We start from the raw sequence: 15,728 nt of genomic DNA, 5'->3' as shown, positions 1-15,728 counted from the left end.
CATTGTAATAGACACACACACACACACACATAAGGAGCTCTGGTAGCATAGTGGTTACGAATCCGGCTGCTAATCTCACGGTCAGCAGTTCGAAACTACCAGCTGTTCTGCGGGAGAAAGATGAGGCTTTCTGCTCCCATAAAGATTTACAGCCTTGGAAACTCTATATAGGGTTGCTATGAGTTGGAACTGATTCCAAGGCACATAATAACAACAACAATATATACATATATATACATATACCCATTGTATTATATATATAAAACATACACATACACTCATCCCTGATGCAATTATTATAAACATTATGGTCTGACAAAGCGAGTCCTGGCTACAAAAATGTCTGTTCAAGTCTTTCTTACACTTTTCTGTGTGCTTAAGCTATTTCATCATGAAAAATTTACGAAGAGCAATCACCCATTTCTACTCTCCTGGCTGGCCCTCTCCTTTTACCTTTGCCAAGCAGTAGCTACCCCTGTGCTGGTTACCAGAGCAGCAAACCCAGCTCCTTCCACCCTGTCTCTTTTCACCAGGCAGCAACACAGGTGTACTGTGAGTCTCCAAGGGCAGAATGTGGAGCCCCACACTAGTCCTGTCTAACCCTGTCTTGCCCAAGGGAGACTAAGAAGAGAACAAGATTTAGGTTAGACCTTTCCTATGAAGCACAGCCAGGTAGGGAAGAAGCAGGATCGGGTCCCGTGGTAGGGCTGGAGCATCACTCTTCCAGGAGAGCTAATGACAATCCAGGTAGTACACCCATTTTCTCCTCAGCAATAGGCAGCTAGGGGAGTGTAAAGAGCAAGAGCTTGGAGCTGGGGAGAGCTAGGTTCGAATCCAATCCTAGCAAGAAATAATTCCATAACCTCAGGCAAATTATATAGCCCAAGCCTCTGTTTTGCAATTAAGACAGAAATAATGATCCATATCTCACAGATCTGTATATAGTGATCCAAAAGATGTCTAAGAGATTTTACGTTTAAAAACAAAAGACAAGACGCTCAACAATATATAAAATGTATGATCCCATTCTTGTTTAAAAAATTGTGTCAGTAACAAACTTACTAATGTACGCACATAATTCTGGAAGGCTATTGTTATTGCTAGCTGTTACTGAGTTGATTCCCACACATGGCAACTCCATGGGTGCAGAGTAGAACTGCATGGGGTTAGGTCTGAAGATATGGACAGGACAGGGTTGTCTACATTATACTTTCTATTTTATTTTAAAATACTACATTATTTTAATTTACTTGCCTCAGACACCCTACACAGTGTTGCTATGAGTTAAAATCGACTAGATGGCAGTGGGTTTATGAGTAGAAAACAATGGGAAAAATCCTAAGGATCTTCCTTCTAATACAGTTTCTGAGGATGGCAAATGGTTACGAAAAAGCTATCTATCCCTCTTGTAACCACCCAAATAACATGTTTTATTAGGGTTATAGTGGAAGCAACACCATAAAATGGGTAAGAGTTCAGACTCCAGAGTCATGTAACTCAAATGCCAGCTCCACCGTTTTCTTCACTGTGGACCTGGGGAAAGACTTTCCCTTTCTGAGTCTGTTTTCTTACCTGTAAATTGTTGTTACATACCTTCAGGTTGGTTCCGATTCATAGCAACCCTGCATAAGATTTCCAAGGTGTTAAATCTTCGAGGGAGCAGAAAGCTCCTGAGGAGTCGATGGTGGACTTGAACCACAGAAGTTGTGGTTCGAGGTCCAGTGCTTATTGTATGGAGCCACTGAATGTTTATAATAATTATCTCAAAGGGTTGTTGTGAGGTTATTGACAAGATCTCAAATATAACGCCTGGTCCAGTCTGTGTGCTATTGATCCCAAAACCCCACCTGCTATTACAGAAACACCCCCAAATCCCAAAATTCAGTAGGAAAACAGAGCTAGGTAAGAACTAAGTTGCATGCTCAAACACCTCTAAGCACACACCAGACCAATGATGGACTCCCAGGATCTCCTGGAACTTGCAGATGCCACTTGGAGAGCCTTGAACTTCTGGAGACTTTGTCAAGCACACGAACCAAGATGGAGGCTGGAGAGTTGGTGGTCTGCTCTCACAAACACCCCTCAGGTATTGATCACACCCACAGGGTCAGAAGATGGACACTTCTTACTGACATGAAAGGAGGTAAGAAAAATAGCATCCTGCCCCTCTATCCAAGGGGTAGACAATCCGAGCATGCCCAAGACCCTGTGGTTCCCACACCTGAGTGACGGCAGGCAGGGGTGGGTGACCCGGTAAACAGGGCACAGAGGGCCTTTTGTTACAGAGCAAACAGACTGACACGAGAAAACTTCCTAGGCAGGAAGGGAGGGGATGGCTGGTACACTCCTCCTTGTCCCACAGATGGGAAGGCTGTCCTTCTAACATTCTCCCAGGGAAGGGGGAAGGGCCTTTCCTAAGAAGACACTGGGTCATTGGCCACCCCCTGGGAGGGCTCCAAGCCTGTGAATCTGCTCTGAGGTCAGTGCACCCTGGATCACATGCTTCCTTAGTCCCAGAGCCGAGAAGAGTACAGAAGGTCTCCCCCATCATCTGACATACAGAGTGCCCCCTCCTCACAGTGGGCACTGCCTTCTAGGCCTCCACACCCATCCCCCATTGGGTGAGTCAGAAACCAGGGCTAGGGGTGCTGTCTGGATTGACACTCCCCTGCATAAACACACACCCTCTCCCACAGACACACACCCTCCATGGGGGGAGGAAGATGGGGGAAGGGCAAGTTTCAGTTCCAGCTATCATATCTGGGCTGGGCCTCCCAAACAGGTTCATCCTCATGCAACTGGCAAGGGCGTAGCCAGCCTTCCAGGTAGGTGAGGGAAAATGGTGACAAATGAGAGGTACCCACCTGAGATTTTTCTCACCTGGTCCTCCAGTCAAGCACATAGAGGAAGCAGGCCAGCTGCAGACCAGGTTCGGGGCCTCCCGGCACCCACCAGAATAACAGAGCACCCAGGTACTGAACACCACTATGAAGCCAGCACCTCCTCTGCCTCAGTGCCTAATCCCCATGCCAACCAGGAAGGTGGCGCCCCCGCTCTACTAGTGTGGCCTTGGGAAAGCCACTCAGCCTCCCCAGGCTCCAGTTTCTGCATCTGTAAAATGGAATGACAAGTCTATTCTTGGAGGACTGAACAAGAATGGGGAGAAGAAAAAGCTTTTGGAACAATGCCTACTGCACAATTAGACTCTACAATGTCAGCTGCTGTATGATTATGGTAGGTTTGAAAGGTTCCTTTAAGAGTGCAAAATCCAAAATCTGAGGTTCAGAGAAGTGAAGTGACTTGACCAAGACCACACAGCTACAGGACGGTAGGGAAGATCTACCTCAGGTTTGACTTTCCATTGTGCCATTGTCTTAAAGGCAAACAGACCTCCTGAGCTTACTGGGCACCCAGATCCCTAAAGATGTTTCCCAAGACCTCCCTTTCCTTGAGGGTACCTGTAAACAGGGAACCTGCAGGCCAAATTCAGGTATCTCTGATGTTTTAGGTACAGCTTTAAGGATATGTGGAAGGGAGCCCAGCTCTGGGTTTGTGCCCAGGAGACAGGTGTCAGGAGTGGGTCAGTGGGAGGAGGGGCATGGTGGATAGAAGAGGGGCATGGGAGGCAGGTCTTGATCTGCTCTGAACCCTAGCGCTGCCATTCCAGACAGGTTATGAAATGTGGGCAGGAACCATCAAGAAAGGCTGCAGACACATCCAGAAATCCCAGAGGACTGGGCACTGGCCAAGCCCTGCCAGGCAAGAGGGCCTTGCCAAGGGTAAGATGCCTAATGTCCCACTCTGGGCTGGAGGGTGGCTGCCAGCTGAGGGATGCAATGGCCCACCCTTGAAGCCAGGATTCCCAAACCCTCCCTCACTACTAATGCCAGTCAGCACCTTCCCGACTCCATCAGAGAGCGAGGGCTTGGCAGCAGTGCCTCTGAGGGTGTCCAGGTGGCATGTGAAAGATGTGGAATGTTATAGCCACTGTTACTCTGGTGGAACATCACTCTAGGTGTGAGGCTATATTGCAGCAGTCTATTTAATTTTGAGGTTTAAAGCCCTCAAGAGATGTTTTAACATAGATGAACTTGTTTGCTACTCGTAGCAAACACTTCAGGAAAGATATCCAAGAAGAGCAGGGGATAATTGTGACGGGGAATAAAAGTCCTTCTGGAAACCTCAGCCCCACTCCCCCACACATGCTAACAACCCCTCATCCTGGGTGAGGTGCTGGGGCTCTGCTTTATTCCAGACTAAGGGAGCCAGTTCTGGAATCCTTTGTCACAGGTGGGGACTAGGGCTGAATGAACTGCCTTGTGGACAGTAGTTCTCAGAGTGGTCTGCAGACTACTGGCCTCAGGACTGTTTGGGGGCTTCTTCAAAGTACAGATTTGGGGACTCAGCCCCTATGAGGTAGTGGGATCCCAGGAAAATCGCATTTTAGGGAAGCTCCCCAGGTGACTCTAATGCACCCCCAACCCTGAGAACCTTGAGGAAAAGGAGCAGGCAATGGAAGATAAGGTAGGAAGAGCACAGGCGGTCAAGGCAATCATATCTGAGCTGATGTCCTGGCTCTGTAACCTAGTTGTTCAGAGACTTGGGTCCTCTGAGTTTAGGTCTTCTGGTCTGTAAAATAGCAAAACTCACTTCTATCCAAGTCTGTGGCCAGGTTGAGGTGAGTGAATGCAGTACAGCCCCTAATACTCGCAGCATAGTCACTCTAGGAGACTAGGGGATGCAAAGGCTCTGCTTCCGGGCTAGGAAGGAAAGCTGAGCACCAGCTAGATACATAATTCCTGGAAAAAGACAAGTGGGAGAGGGAAGAGAGGAAGCCTGAGGAAACCACCAAGTGAGACGCAACAGCAGAAACTTCAGCAAAAGCCTCCTTCCCAGCCTCTATCCTGTCACACAATGCTCTCGTGGCTACATAAAACAAGGTTGAGCAGGCCAGAATGAAATCTCTCCTTGCTGAAACCCATTCACAGATCATCTGGAAGTCTCCCAAAGAGCAACTTTAGACCCAAGTCACACTGGGCTCTTCCCTTTCTCCCTGTCTACTCACCCTCAAGACAAATACCTGAAAGGACCATTCCAAGAGGATGAAGACCAAGATTTCCTCCAGGAACTACATGGGTGAACTGAGTCAGGGCCATCTTATTCCTGAAGGGCTGGGAAGGACCAGACTCAAGTCAGTTCAAAACTTTCTGTATGTGTCCTCAAAGGAGGTGGCCATCTATGCTGTTCCCTCTGAGCCGTTCTTGGCATAGAGAAGGAATTCTGATCTCAGACAAGTAGGACTTACTACTTCCTATTCATCACTGCTTAGTGAGAACTACTTGACTGGGGGTGGGGGTGGGGGGAGGGAGTGCAAAGGCGGCGGGGGTGGGGTGGGGGCAGAGTTATTAAAAATCAACAGGAAACTCACACAGGGCAGGACCCAGTTTGCTAATCTTCTCCCAATAAACAAGAGTCAACAAAACCACATACATACCAGGCATTTCCCACCTCCCTCTGCTGCTTTAAATGTCTGGACAAACAGCTCAAGAACCCCCACATAGTGAGGAGATGGGAGAGACCCCAAGATGTTTTTACAGGACTCACACATAGACCTACCTCTTGGCTGGGAAAGATAACCCAGGTCCCATTAAATGAAACAAAAGCAAGCTGGAAATCGGAAGTTCTAACGTGACCCAAGTTTTGTAAAAATAAATAAACAGTAACAATAGATGTGGAAGAATATGCCCCTGCCCATTCACAGCGATCATCTCTGGAGACAGGATCATGGGAGACTTTTACTTTCTAAGTTATATTAAAAATGCAAACATCAAAACATAGAGTGAACATGCAACTAGGTTGGTAACAACCCCAAACAATACGATTACACTTTGCGAGTTCAGGCTAGGGAGGCTCAGACTTTCCTTCACAAAAAGTTGAGGTGAGGTTCCAGGCAGAGAACAACTTGGTCTGATCCAGGGTACCAGAAATTTGGGTTCAAGTGCCATGTTTTCCTTCCTGATGACTTTGAGCAAGCTGCTTCCTTACTGCAAGTCTCAGTTTCTGTATCTCTAAACAGGAGATAATGGCTTCCTCAAACAATCAAATGAGATCATTGATGTGCATGTATTTTGCAAATTATAAAGCAGTCTATACACACACCAGCGGGGTCCAATCTAGCAGCTATACTTATTGTCTACCCTCTTTCTAATGAGCGGTAGTGTAGTGGTTATGAGTTGGGTTGCTAACCTCAAGGTAAGCAGTTTCAAAACCTACTAGCGATTCCGAGGGAGAAAGAAGAGGCTTTCTGCTCCCATAAAGAGTTATAGCCTCGGAAACCCTATACAGGGTCTCTATGAGTTGGAACCGACTCCATGGCACACCACCACCACCACCACCATACACACACCAGCTATGATTAGGAAACACTCTCTAACCTTACATATGTTAGTGTATTCAATCCTCAAAACATTCCAAAAGGAGGTATGTACTATCACGCTCTCTCTTTTTTTTTTTTTTTTGTTCTAGTTCTATCTCTCTTTTTATAGATGAGGAAACTACGGCTCAGAAAGGTACAATGACTGTCACTCAGCAGGCACTTTAAGAGCCGGAACTCAAACCTAGGTCTGACTATAGAATCTGGATTATATCCAGTGCACCCTCCTGCCTTTGGAACCTTTTTCCAAAGCATAGACCAAGGAACCCGAGTCTCCGAAGATGCCTACAGGATCAAAAAAGTGTGGGAAACACTGATCTGCTAGCTCCCTCATAGAGACTCCCATGCTCATATTAACACACTGAAGGCACTGAAGCATCCTGCAACAAGGAAAACAACAAATTGCTGTTTTTCGGAGTTACGTGACCACTGTGGCCAAAGAAACTGGTGTTCCACGGAACACACCTTGGGAATGTGGTCAAAGGCAGCATATTAACAACTCAGTCTGATAAGATCTTGGGTGAGAGAGAAAAAACAGAGATTCCCAATGAAACTTTAACACTGGCATTCAAAGGGTACAGCAACGAGGTATTATTCTACTGGCCACTGAGTCAGGAGGAAGAGGACAAACTCTGTCTTTTGTCACCTCTATCCTGAATCTCCTGGCCTATAATAAGAAGAACAAAGGAATGTGGAGACAGAGATGCTGCTCTGCTCCCCAGGCTGGGTAAGGCACCTGACCAGAGGCCATAGCTGGCCTGGTAGGGAGGGGCCCAATTCTTACCCCGAGGACGGCTCTGCTATCTGAGCGTTGGCTGTCGGTGCTGAGGCTGGCCCACATCTGTCAGGGCAGGGTTCTGGCATTCCCTTCGCTCCATGGAAGCTGCCTCCCTATGAGGAAGTGAGAGCCACTGTCAACTGGGATTTGTGTGACTACTGCAGATGTACTTGCTGTGCTACCGACATTTCTGAGTGCCTGCTTGATGCCCAGGCTCTGGGCTGGGCTCTGGGGTGATAGGAATGAATCAAGCAAGGTGCCTGCCTCTTGGAGCTCTGACTACTGGGGAGATGCCAAGTCAACAATTAAAATTTTGAGTGCCCAGGACTCTGCTGGGTGGATCTCAGGAACTATGGGAACATCGAAGCACCAGACCCAGACAAGTGGGGTCAGGGAAGGCTTCCTGGAAGTGGTGTTGTCTGAATTGATTCCTGAAGGAGAGTAGGAGTTGGAGAAGAGCATTCCAGACAGAGGGAACAGCACATACTTGCCTGGAGGGGACAGAACAGGACAGGTAGATAATGCTGACTGGTTCAGACTGATCCTAGATCTAGGGCTAGAGGGAGGAAGTGGTAAGAGATGAGCTGTAATGGGGCGGACTAAGTCTAGGCAAAGCATTGAGTGAGCATCTACTATAAGCTTAGCATTCTGCCCAAAATTGGGGATACAAGCACAAACAAAGTACATTTGCAAGAAAAGGATAGTGATTGGACTAGACTTGAGGTAACGTCGGGAGCTGTAGGAATAATGAAGGAACATATAAATGAGTCAAGATCTAGAAATAGAGCATAGTCAAAGGATAAGCAAGAGTTAACCAGGCAAAGGGGAGGGGACTCCCCAGAGAAAGGGCACAAAGCAGATCTAAGAGGAACTGTGAAGTTTTTCAATCATTTATAACACTGAGCATTTATTACACCTACTTAACTCCAAGCACTGAACGGAGAGGATAAAAGTGGAATATAGGCTCTAGTCTCATAGGGAGACAGGTCACTAACCCAGCAATTCCACATCAGGTAAGGGCAACTAGGCAGTAAAGTACCACAAATGTAAATGCGCAGAGGCCATCCAAGACAACCTCTAACCCCGTCCTGCCCTTCACAGCAAGGATGGAAACACCTACATGGGCAGTCCAGTTAATTGCTCATGGCTAAGTCAGGACCAGACTTGGGCCTCCAGATTCCCTATCACTGATTTTTCTACTCCTTCTTCCTGGAAGTCTACTCTGACCACTTCCTGCATATTTACCCAGAGCTGACTCCTGGTGTGGTGCTATAGGATCAACACTGGACTGTGAACCATAAGGTTGGCGGTTCACACCCAACAGCTGCTCCTCAGAACCAACTCGACAGCACTTAACAACAATAACCCCTGGGTTGGAGTCGTAGTGTGGCACTGTAGGATAAACACTCGACCACAAGGTCAGTTTGAACCACAAGGTCAGTGGTTCAAACCTACCAGCCACTCTCTGGAAACCCTAGACACAGTCACTCTGAGTCAGAGCCGACTTGATGGCACTTAAGGACAATAACAACCCCTCTGTGGAGTCCTGGTGTGGTACTATAGGATAAGCACTGGACTGCTAACCAGAAGGTCCACGATTCTAACCCATCATCAGCTGCTCCTCAGAAACCCTATACAGGGTCGCTGAGTCAGAACTGACTTGGTGGCACTTAACAACAACAAGCCCTCTGTAACTCTGAGCTATATCTGTAATATCTCTATATGACACTGGCCACACTATATCAGAACTTATGTGTGTTCCTGTCTGCTTCTCCTCCCTGACTACTGTTTATTCATCTGTTTTCACAGCACCATTCCTGGTTCAGGAAAAGCACTTACTAAAAGACAGTTGAGTAAATCAACCAATCATTCAGAAATAAATAGCTGAAGTTTCTGGGCTCTAGGACCCTCCATCAATCCCACCTAACTCCCCATGAGGTCTTGGCTCATCATCCTGTGCTTCAGAATCCCTATGTGAAAATCTAGAGTCATCTCCACTCTCAGATAAGTTAGGGACCAGGCTGATTCCTTCCCTCCAACTCCTGCAGGTGAGGTTTAGGCCAGGCCAGGTCCCCAAGTTCTGCCTCACTAGGACAATTCTCAGGAGCCCCTATTAGGTAGCAAGTTACTCAATGTTTGCAGAGAAAACTGCTTCTTGGTGGTTGTGCCAAAAGGATGGAAAACAAATTCATCTGGCTGAGTTTTAGGGGGATTCACAATCTTTTCTAGGCCCCAGGTCTATCGCCATAATCCTTGGAAGACAGAGTGGCATTAGGCCCCACTCCAAAGAATATCTACGACTGGGAGGACAGGGAGGCAAAGGATAGTCCCTCACATCCCAGCATCTTCCCAACAGCCTGTCCTCCAGCACAAGCCATCTGTCCTTGCTTCCCCTTGTGAGGCTGGGGAAGACCTGACCTTCACAGAGGTAATGTTTCTTCCACAGAGCCACCAGCACTGCCCAATCCAGTCCTGCTGAACAGACTTCCACTCTCCCCTCTCCTCCACAGGAAGTATTTCCAACATCAGATCACTCCCACCTTCCTACAAACTGTCTGCTAGTTTGTCTGCTCCAGTTTGACAGAGATTAAGAGTTCCCTAATGGAAAAGGTGAGAAAGACTCTGGGAGGCTCCTCCCCAATTTAAGGCCAAATCCTTTTTCTCATACTTTTTTCTCTCTACACCCTATCCACAAAAGGCTTCCTGAAGCAGCAGTCAGTGGAAGTGTGGCTTACCAAGGAGCCACTCCACCCTTCCAGCCAGGACAAAGCTGCCAGACAACCCCCGACCCATCTCTCCTCCTTCCCAAAAAAGGTAGCAATTGCATCCGCTGAAAACCAGCCCAGACCAAGGGGAGGGGCAGAATAATCATGAACCCTAAAGCCCCCAAGCTATGTTCTTTCAGCCTGAGAGCCAACTATAGCCAGACTTGTCCCAGACTTCTCAGGCCCATATGGATGCTCAGGACAAGGTTGGGCAAGGTTGGGGGCCTGTCTTCCCTGGAACTCTTACCTAGGCAGGCCCCAAGAGCCTAGCTAGAGATTCTACTCCCAAGTCAAGGCATTGCCCCAGTCTGCTCAAGAAAGCAGGGAGCCAGGAGCCCAGAAAAAGATAACAGGTACATATATTTGAAGACGAAAAAGAATTGGCAAGGAGAAAGTACAGAGGTTTCAAAACCTCTAGGAAGGTGGGTGTGTGTGTGGAGGGGTGAGGCTCTAGAAGGAGCCCAGAGGGGTGACAAGGGGGCATGAGAGCCAAGGCGGAAACTCCAGTACGTGAAAGGCAAGGAGCATTGGGGTGCCAGCGTGGGGCCCTGGAGACCCAAGGTAAACCGGATCGAGAGGCCACGGGAAGCCACTAGGGAGCCCACCCAGCGGACAGAGCAGGCGCTGTCCAGGGCACCTAGGGTTAGACAGCTGTCCGGGGGCGTTTATGAGTTGTTTTCCAGAGCTGACAGCCCGCGCCCCTTTCCCTATTTCACCCACTTACCTGGACTCGCCGTACCAGGCTGCCCTGCAGGCAGCCCCCGCAGCCCGCCGCTCTGTCCCACCGCCCGCCGCCGCGCTCCTCCGGCGCCTCCTTTTGTTTGTCCCTCACTGCACCACTCGGGCTCCTCCGCCCCGGATGTGACGTCACCGCCGGCGCACGAACGCGGCAGCTAGGACGTCGCCATATTTGTGGGGGGACTGCTCTCCGCGCCTACACCCCTACCCATCCCCCTACAGGCGCCATGTTGCTTCGGGGCGGAAGTAGCAAAGTCCGAATTCGGTCCCCTTAAAGGGATAGGGACGATTGTAACCTCTGGAGCGCGACTGAGGACGCTGGGTGAAGCAGCCGAGGCGGGGTGAGTAGCTAGAGCCTGAGCGTCGAGATGCTGAAGCCGGAAGGGTTTGGTAACGGTCCTCAGCTTGATAGTGTGTGTCTAGATGTTCGCTGCTGGTGTAGCGGAGTAGCTGTGCGGAGAGATGAGCCCGGCGGTGCGCCTCCAACGGGAATAAATTATGTGCCCTTCTCTCTAATCTGCACTCGAACGCTGGGGACCAGCCGGGCTGGTCTTGTTTGCACTTGCATTCCTCTTCCAGCTGTCGTTCGAGGGGGGAAATAAAGCCCAGGTAACTGAGAGAATTCGGGGCGGAATCGGGATTCTAGACTCCCGCTCTGCTGCTGGTTCCGCCGTCCTCATAGTTTTCAGACTGATAATATTCCGTCATCCTTACCTATATCTATATTGTTGTTGTGAAAAGAAAAAATATGGAATGCACTAATACGGAATGACTTTCAAGATACATATGCAGTGCATTAGATGAATACAGAAAGGAGTAGAAAGAACACCGTACGTTGGTCTGTGCTATTATTTTATGGAAAAGAACGTGGGTCTAGTAATATGCACACAAGAAGTTGGTAACTGTTGCATAAAAGAGGGGAACAGGGTCCTGGCTACATTTGCAAGGGGGAGGAATTTACTACCATATGCACGACTGATTTTTCTATTCCAAAGGTGTAATGATGAAAATAAGGAAGACTCCTATGGTTACGAATCTGGCTGCGAACCACAAGGTCAGCAGTTCGAAACTACCAGCTGTTCCGCGGGAAAAAAGATGAGGCTTTCTGCTCCGGTAAAGATTTACAGCCTCGGAAACCCTGTACAGGGTCGCTATGAGTTGGGACCAACTCAATGGCACATAACTACCACCACCATCAAGTGTTGAGCCAGTGCAAGACCTTAGTTATTTGCTGGGAGGTCTTTTCCTTGTTTGTTTTTTTTGTTTATTTGTTGTTGTTGTTGTTGAGAGGAAGACACAGGCTCAGAGAAGTTAGGAATTTAGCAATATCACGTAACAAGGAATTGAAGAGGTTGGAATTTGAGCCCAGAGGATTTCACACCAATGTTCACATTCTAGCTTCTCCCACATCCCCTACTGAAAAGCTCCTAAGTTGTCACTCAGAAAACACCCAGCGTGGGGCCTAGCACACAGCAGGTATTCAGGAACTGTTTATTAACTGAACAAGTGCAAACAAGGGGACTTCCTGTAGAGTAGAAAAGAGGCAGACATTGGAGCACAAAGTTTGGACCGAAGGACACCTGACTGAAGTCCAAGGCCTGCCACTTTCCAGCCTTGAGGCTGTGGACCTGGCACTTTTCCTCTCTTGGTTGGCTTCCACGGGGCGTGTAAAACTAACAACACCAACAAAACACTCAGTACTATACCACATCAGTCTCTGTACCACCTACATTGTATCCCTATTAGGAATCCTGGTGTGGTGCTGTGGGTTAGTTTGTTGGACTACAAAGTTGGTTTGAACTGCAGGGTCGGTGGTTCAAGCACACTAGCCACTTTGAAACCCTATACAAACAACTACAATGTCCCAACTTAGAGATGAGTCCATGGGTATGAGAGGTAAGAAAGTTATCCAAGAAGTCCCACAAGTCCTCATTCCTCCACTCCCCAGAAGTTATTGGGTTCCTTATCTTCTGAAGGACCTACTGTGTTTTGGGTCAGCTGCTGGAGGCTGGAGAACAGGATGGATGCACAGTTCCTGTTCATGGGGTTTGGTGTGGGCAACAAACAACACAATTAACAGCATCTATAATGGATGTTGTAATGGATGAAAGTTGAGGGTATTAGGAGTACAGAGCCTGGGTGGAGTCCAGGAGGACTTCTCAAAGGGGGCAACTTTTAATCTGTTCCTGAAAGTTGTTAGTTGTTAGGTGCCATCAAGTCAGTTCTGATTCATAGCAACCCTGTATAAGGTTTTCAAATAATGGCTGGTGTGTTTGTACCACTAGTCTTGTGGTTAGCAGTCCAGTACTGATCCGACAGAGCTACACCAGGACTCCAAAGTATGAAGTGTTGTTAAGTGCTGTTGAGTCAGTTCTGTATAGGGTTTCTGAGGAGTGGCTAGTGGGTTTGAACCACCAACCTTGCAGTTCAAACTGACCTTGCAGTTCAGTGATTTAACCTGGAGCACCAAACCAGGACTCCCTGAGATATGAGTTGGATATCTCAGAGGAGAAATGATGAACGTGGAGACTCTGAGACAACTTATATCCCATGCTCTACCTCAGGGTGTGCAGTAAGGAGCTGAGGGTAACTGATACAATCAAGAAATGTACTGGTTAAAAACGTTCAGTCTCGCTTCTCCACGAATCATCTATTCTCCTGGAGAATGCCTCCATTACGTGCTAACAGGTCAACATGTGTGGCTTGCCACTCTCAGCTCCACACTTAACTTTCTAAGTGTAGGGATAATCCAGGTGGGGGTGACGAGGAACACAAGAAAAGTTAATAGCCCTGAGGAAGTTCTCCACACCTCCTTTTCTCTTTTTATTCAGCAAGAGCAGCAGCCCTTGCTGACACAAACTGCCCTATGTGAATAAAGGAGGCCTTTGAGACCCTAGGACATGAGATGACTCCTGTCTTCCTGGCTTGCCAGAGCTTCTAGGTTACTGGTGTGCCAGGACACCTGGATGACCCCCCGAATCCAGCAGGCCAAGGTGACTCCAGCTGCCACAGGAGACGAGTCACCTCCTGCACACGTGCCCTAACAGATATGGGGTCACATGTGTGTCTGTCCACCCCCACTCCCCACCCCCCACTGCCAGTTCCCTGGAAATATTCCAAAATGATCATGTCACTTTCTCATTCTGGAGAGTAGTGCACACTCTGCTCTCACAGTGAGGATCCCCTTGTGCGCTTCTGGAACTGACTTTGGGTAAGTTATTTCCACACTCTAAGCTGAGTTTTCCATCTGTAAAACTGACGCAGGCCCCCTGTAGACGTTCCTACCAGCTACCAAGATTTGTTTTTTCATGTGTAAAACTGCTCTTGGGAGTGAGATTTTCGTTTTGGCACTGGATCCTGTACCAGCAAGGGCTGAACTGCCTGCTGTGTGTCTCACTTGGGGTATCCCTTTAACCACTTAGACTTGAGACCCTGCAATCTGGGCCCCAAAGATCATTTATCTCTCCTATGTCAATTATGTAGCCAAGAGGGGAACTGCATATAAGCCAGTGTGCTTCCTAGATAGACGGTCACTTCCCTGGAGGTTAACTCAACAAGGTTTTACCAAACATTTACCTTATGGGACTGGTTTCTCTTAGATTGAAAAAAAAAAATCAAGGTTCACCGTCTGACAAGAGACTATTTTTGGCTTGCTTGGTAAACTAATTGTTATGGAAAACCCTACAGGTTTAAATGTTAATAGCTTACTGTCCCTGGTGGGTTATTGTGGGCCAGGACCTATGTTAAATGGATTATTATTATCCATGGATTATTGCATGATTATAAGTATTTCCATTGTACCTACCAGGAAGCTGAGTATCAGAGACTGTGATGGGGCATGACAAGGTCCAGAGCTAGTTAATAGAACGGCTGGGACCATTTTATTCAAGTCCAAGCTTTGATCTTTTGTGATTGTTCTTATAATGATTGTTATTGCCTGATGTCCACCTTGTTCCCATGTTCCCTTTCACAGAGGAACGCTGGTTTGTGTTATTCTAGTGCCTAGGGAGGAGTCACACAACTTTCTTAATTCCAAACCAGTCAGTGTTCCCATGTTCTGTTCGAACAACTGCCTCTTGGTCCATGTACACATTCCTTTTGAGCACAATAAAGTGTTCAGGAATACTCATACTTTGTAATGTTGTCCATAACTTGTCATGATCTACACAATTAAAAGCCTTTGCGTAGTCGATAAAGCATAGGTAAACATTTATTGACAACGTTGTATTCTTTCACCATACTTATTCAACCTGTATGCTGAGCAAATAATACGAGAAGCTGGGTTCTGTGAAGAAAAATGTGGCATCAGGATTGGAGGAAGACTCATTAACAACCTGCGATATGCAGATGATACAACCTTGCTTGCTGAAAGTGAAGAGGACTTAAAACATTTACTGATGAAGATCAAACAGCACAGCCTTCAGTATGGATTACATCTCAATGTAAAGAAAACAAAAATCATCACCACTGGACCAATAAACAATGTTCTTATCAATGGAGAAAAGATTGATGTTGTCAAGGACTTCATTCTTCTTGAATCAACTATCAACACTCAATGGAAGCAGCAGTCAAGAAATCAAACGACGTATTGCATTAGGCAAATCTGCTGCACAAGACCTTTTTAAAGTGTTGAAGAGCAAAGATGTCAGCTTGAGGACTAACGTGCATCTGACCCACACCATGGTGTTTTCAATAACCTCATATGCATGTGAAAGCTGGACAGTAAATAATGAAGACTGTAGAAGAATTGACGTATTTGAGTTATGGTGTTGGAGGAGAATATTCAAAGTGCCATGGGCTGCTAAAAGAACCAACAGAGTGCTCCTTGGAGGCCAGGATGGCCAAACTTCGTCTCTCATACTTTAGACATACTGTCAGGAGGGACCAGTCACTGGAGAAGGATATCATGTTTGGTAGGGTGGAGGGTCAAAGAAAAAGAGGAAGACCCCCAACAAGATGGATTGGCCAGGTGGCAGCATCGATGGACTCAAGCATGGCAACAATAGTGAGGTTG

General features: G+C 47.5%; 1 protein-coding gene across 1 annotated transcript in view; it reads right to left on the bottom strand.

Annotated features, from left to right (window-relative positions):
• LRRC8A (leucine rich repeat containing 8 family, member A) overlaps positions 1–10,751 on the bottom strand; it is a 31,454-nt gene extending 20,703 nt beyond the window's left edge. Inside the window, exons 1-2 of the mRNA XM_006834846.1 lie at positions 10,701–10,751; positions 7,218–7,324 (exon numbers count right to left, since the gene is read on the bottom strand). The gene's annotated coding sequence lies outside the window, so the exon portion shown is untranslated. The remainder of the gene's footprint in view (positions 1–7,217; positions 7,325–10,700) is intronic.
• Between the last annotated feature and the right edge of the window lie 4,977 nt (positions 10,752–15,728).

Source organism: Chrysochloris asiatica, unplaced genomic scaffold (assembly GCF_000296735.1).
Source record: "Chrysochloris asiatica unplaced genomic scaffold, ChrAsi1.0 scaffold00014, whole genome shotgun sequence".
Classification (NCBI taxonomy): Eukaryota; Metazoa; Chordata; class Mammalia; order Afrosoricida; family Chrysochloridae; genus Chrysochloris; species Chrysochloris asiatica.
This window is presented reverse-complemented; position numbering and strand designations above follow the sequence as displayed.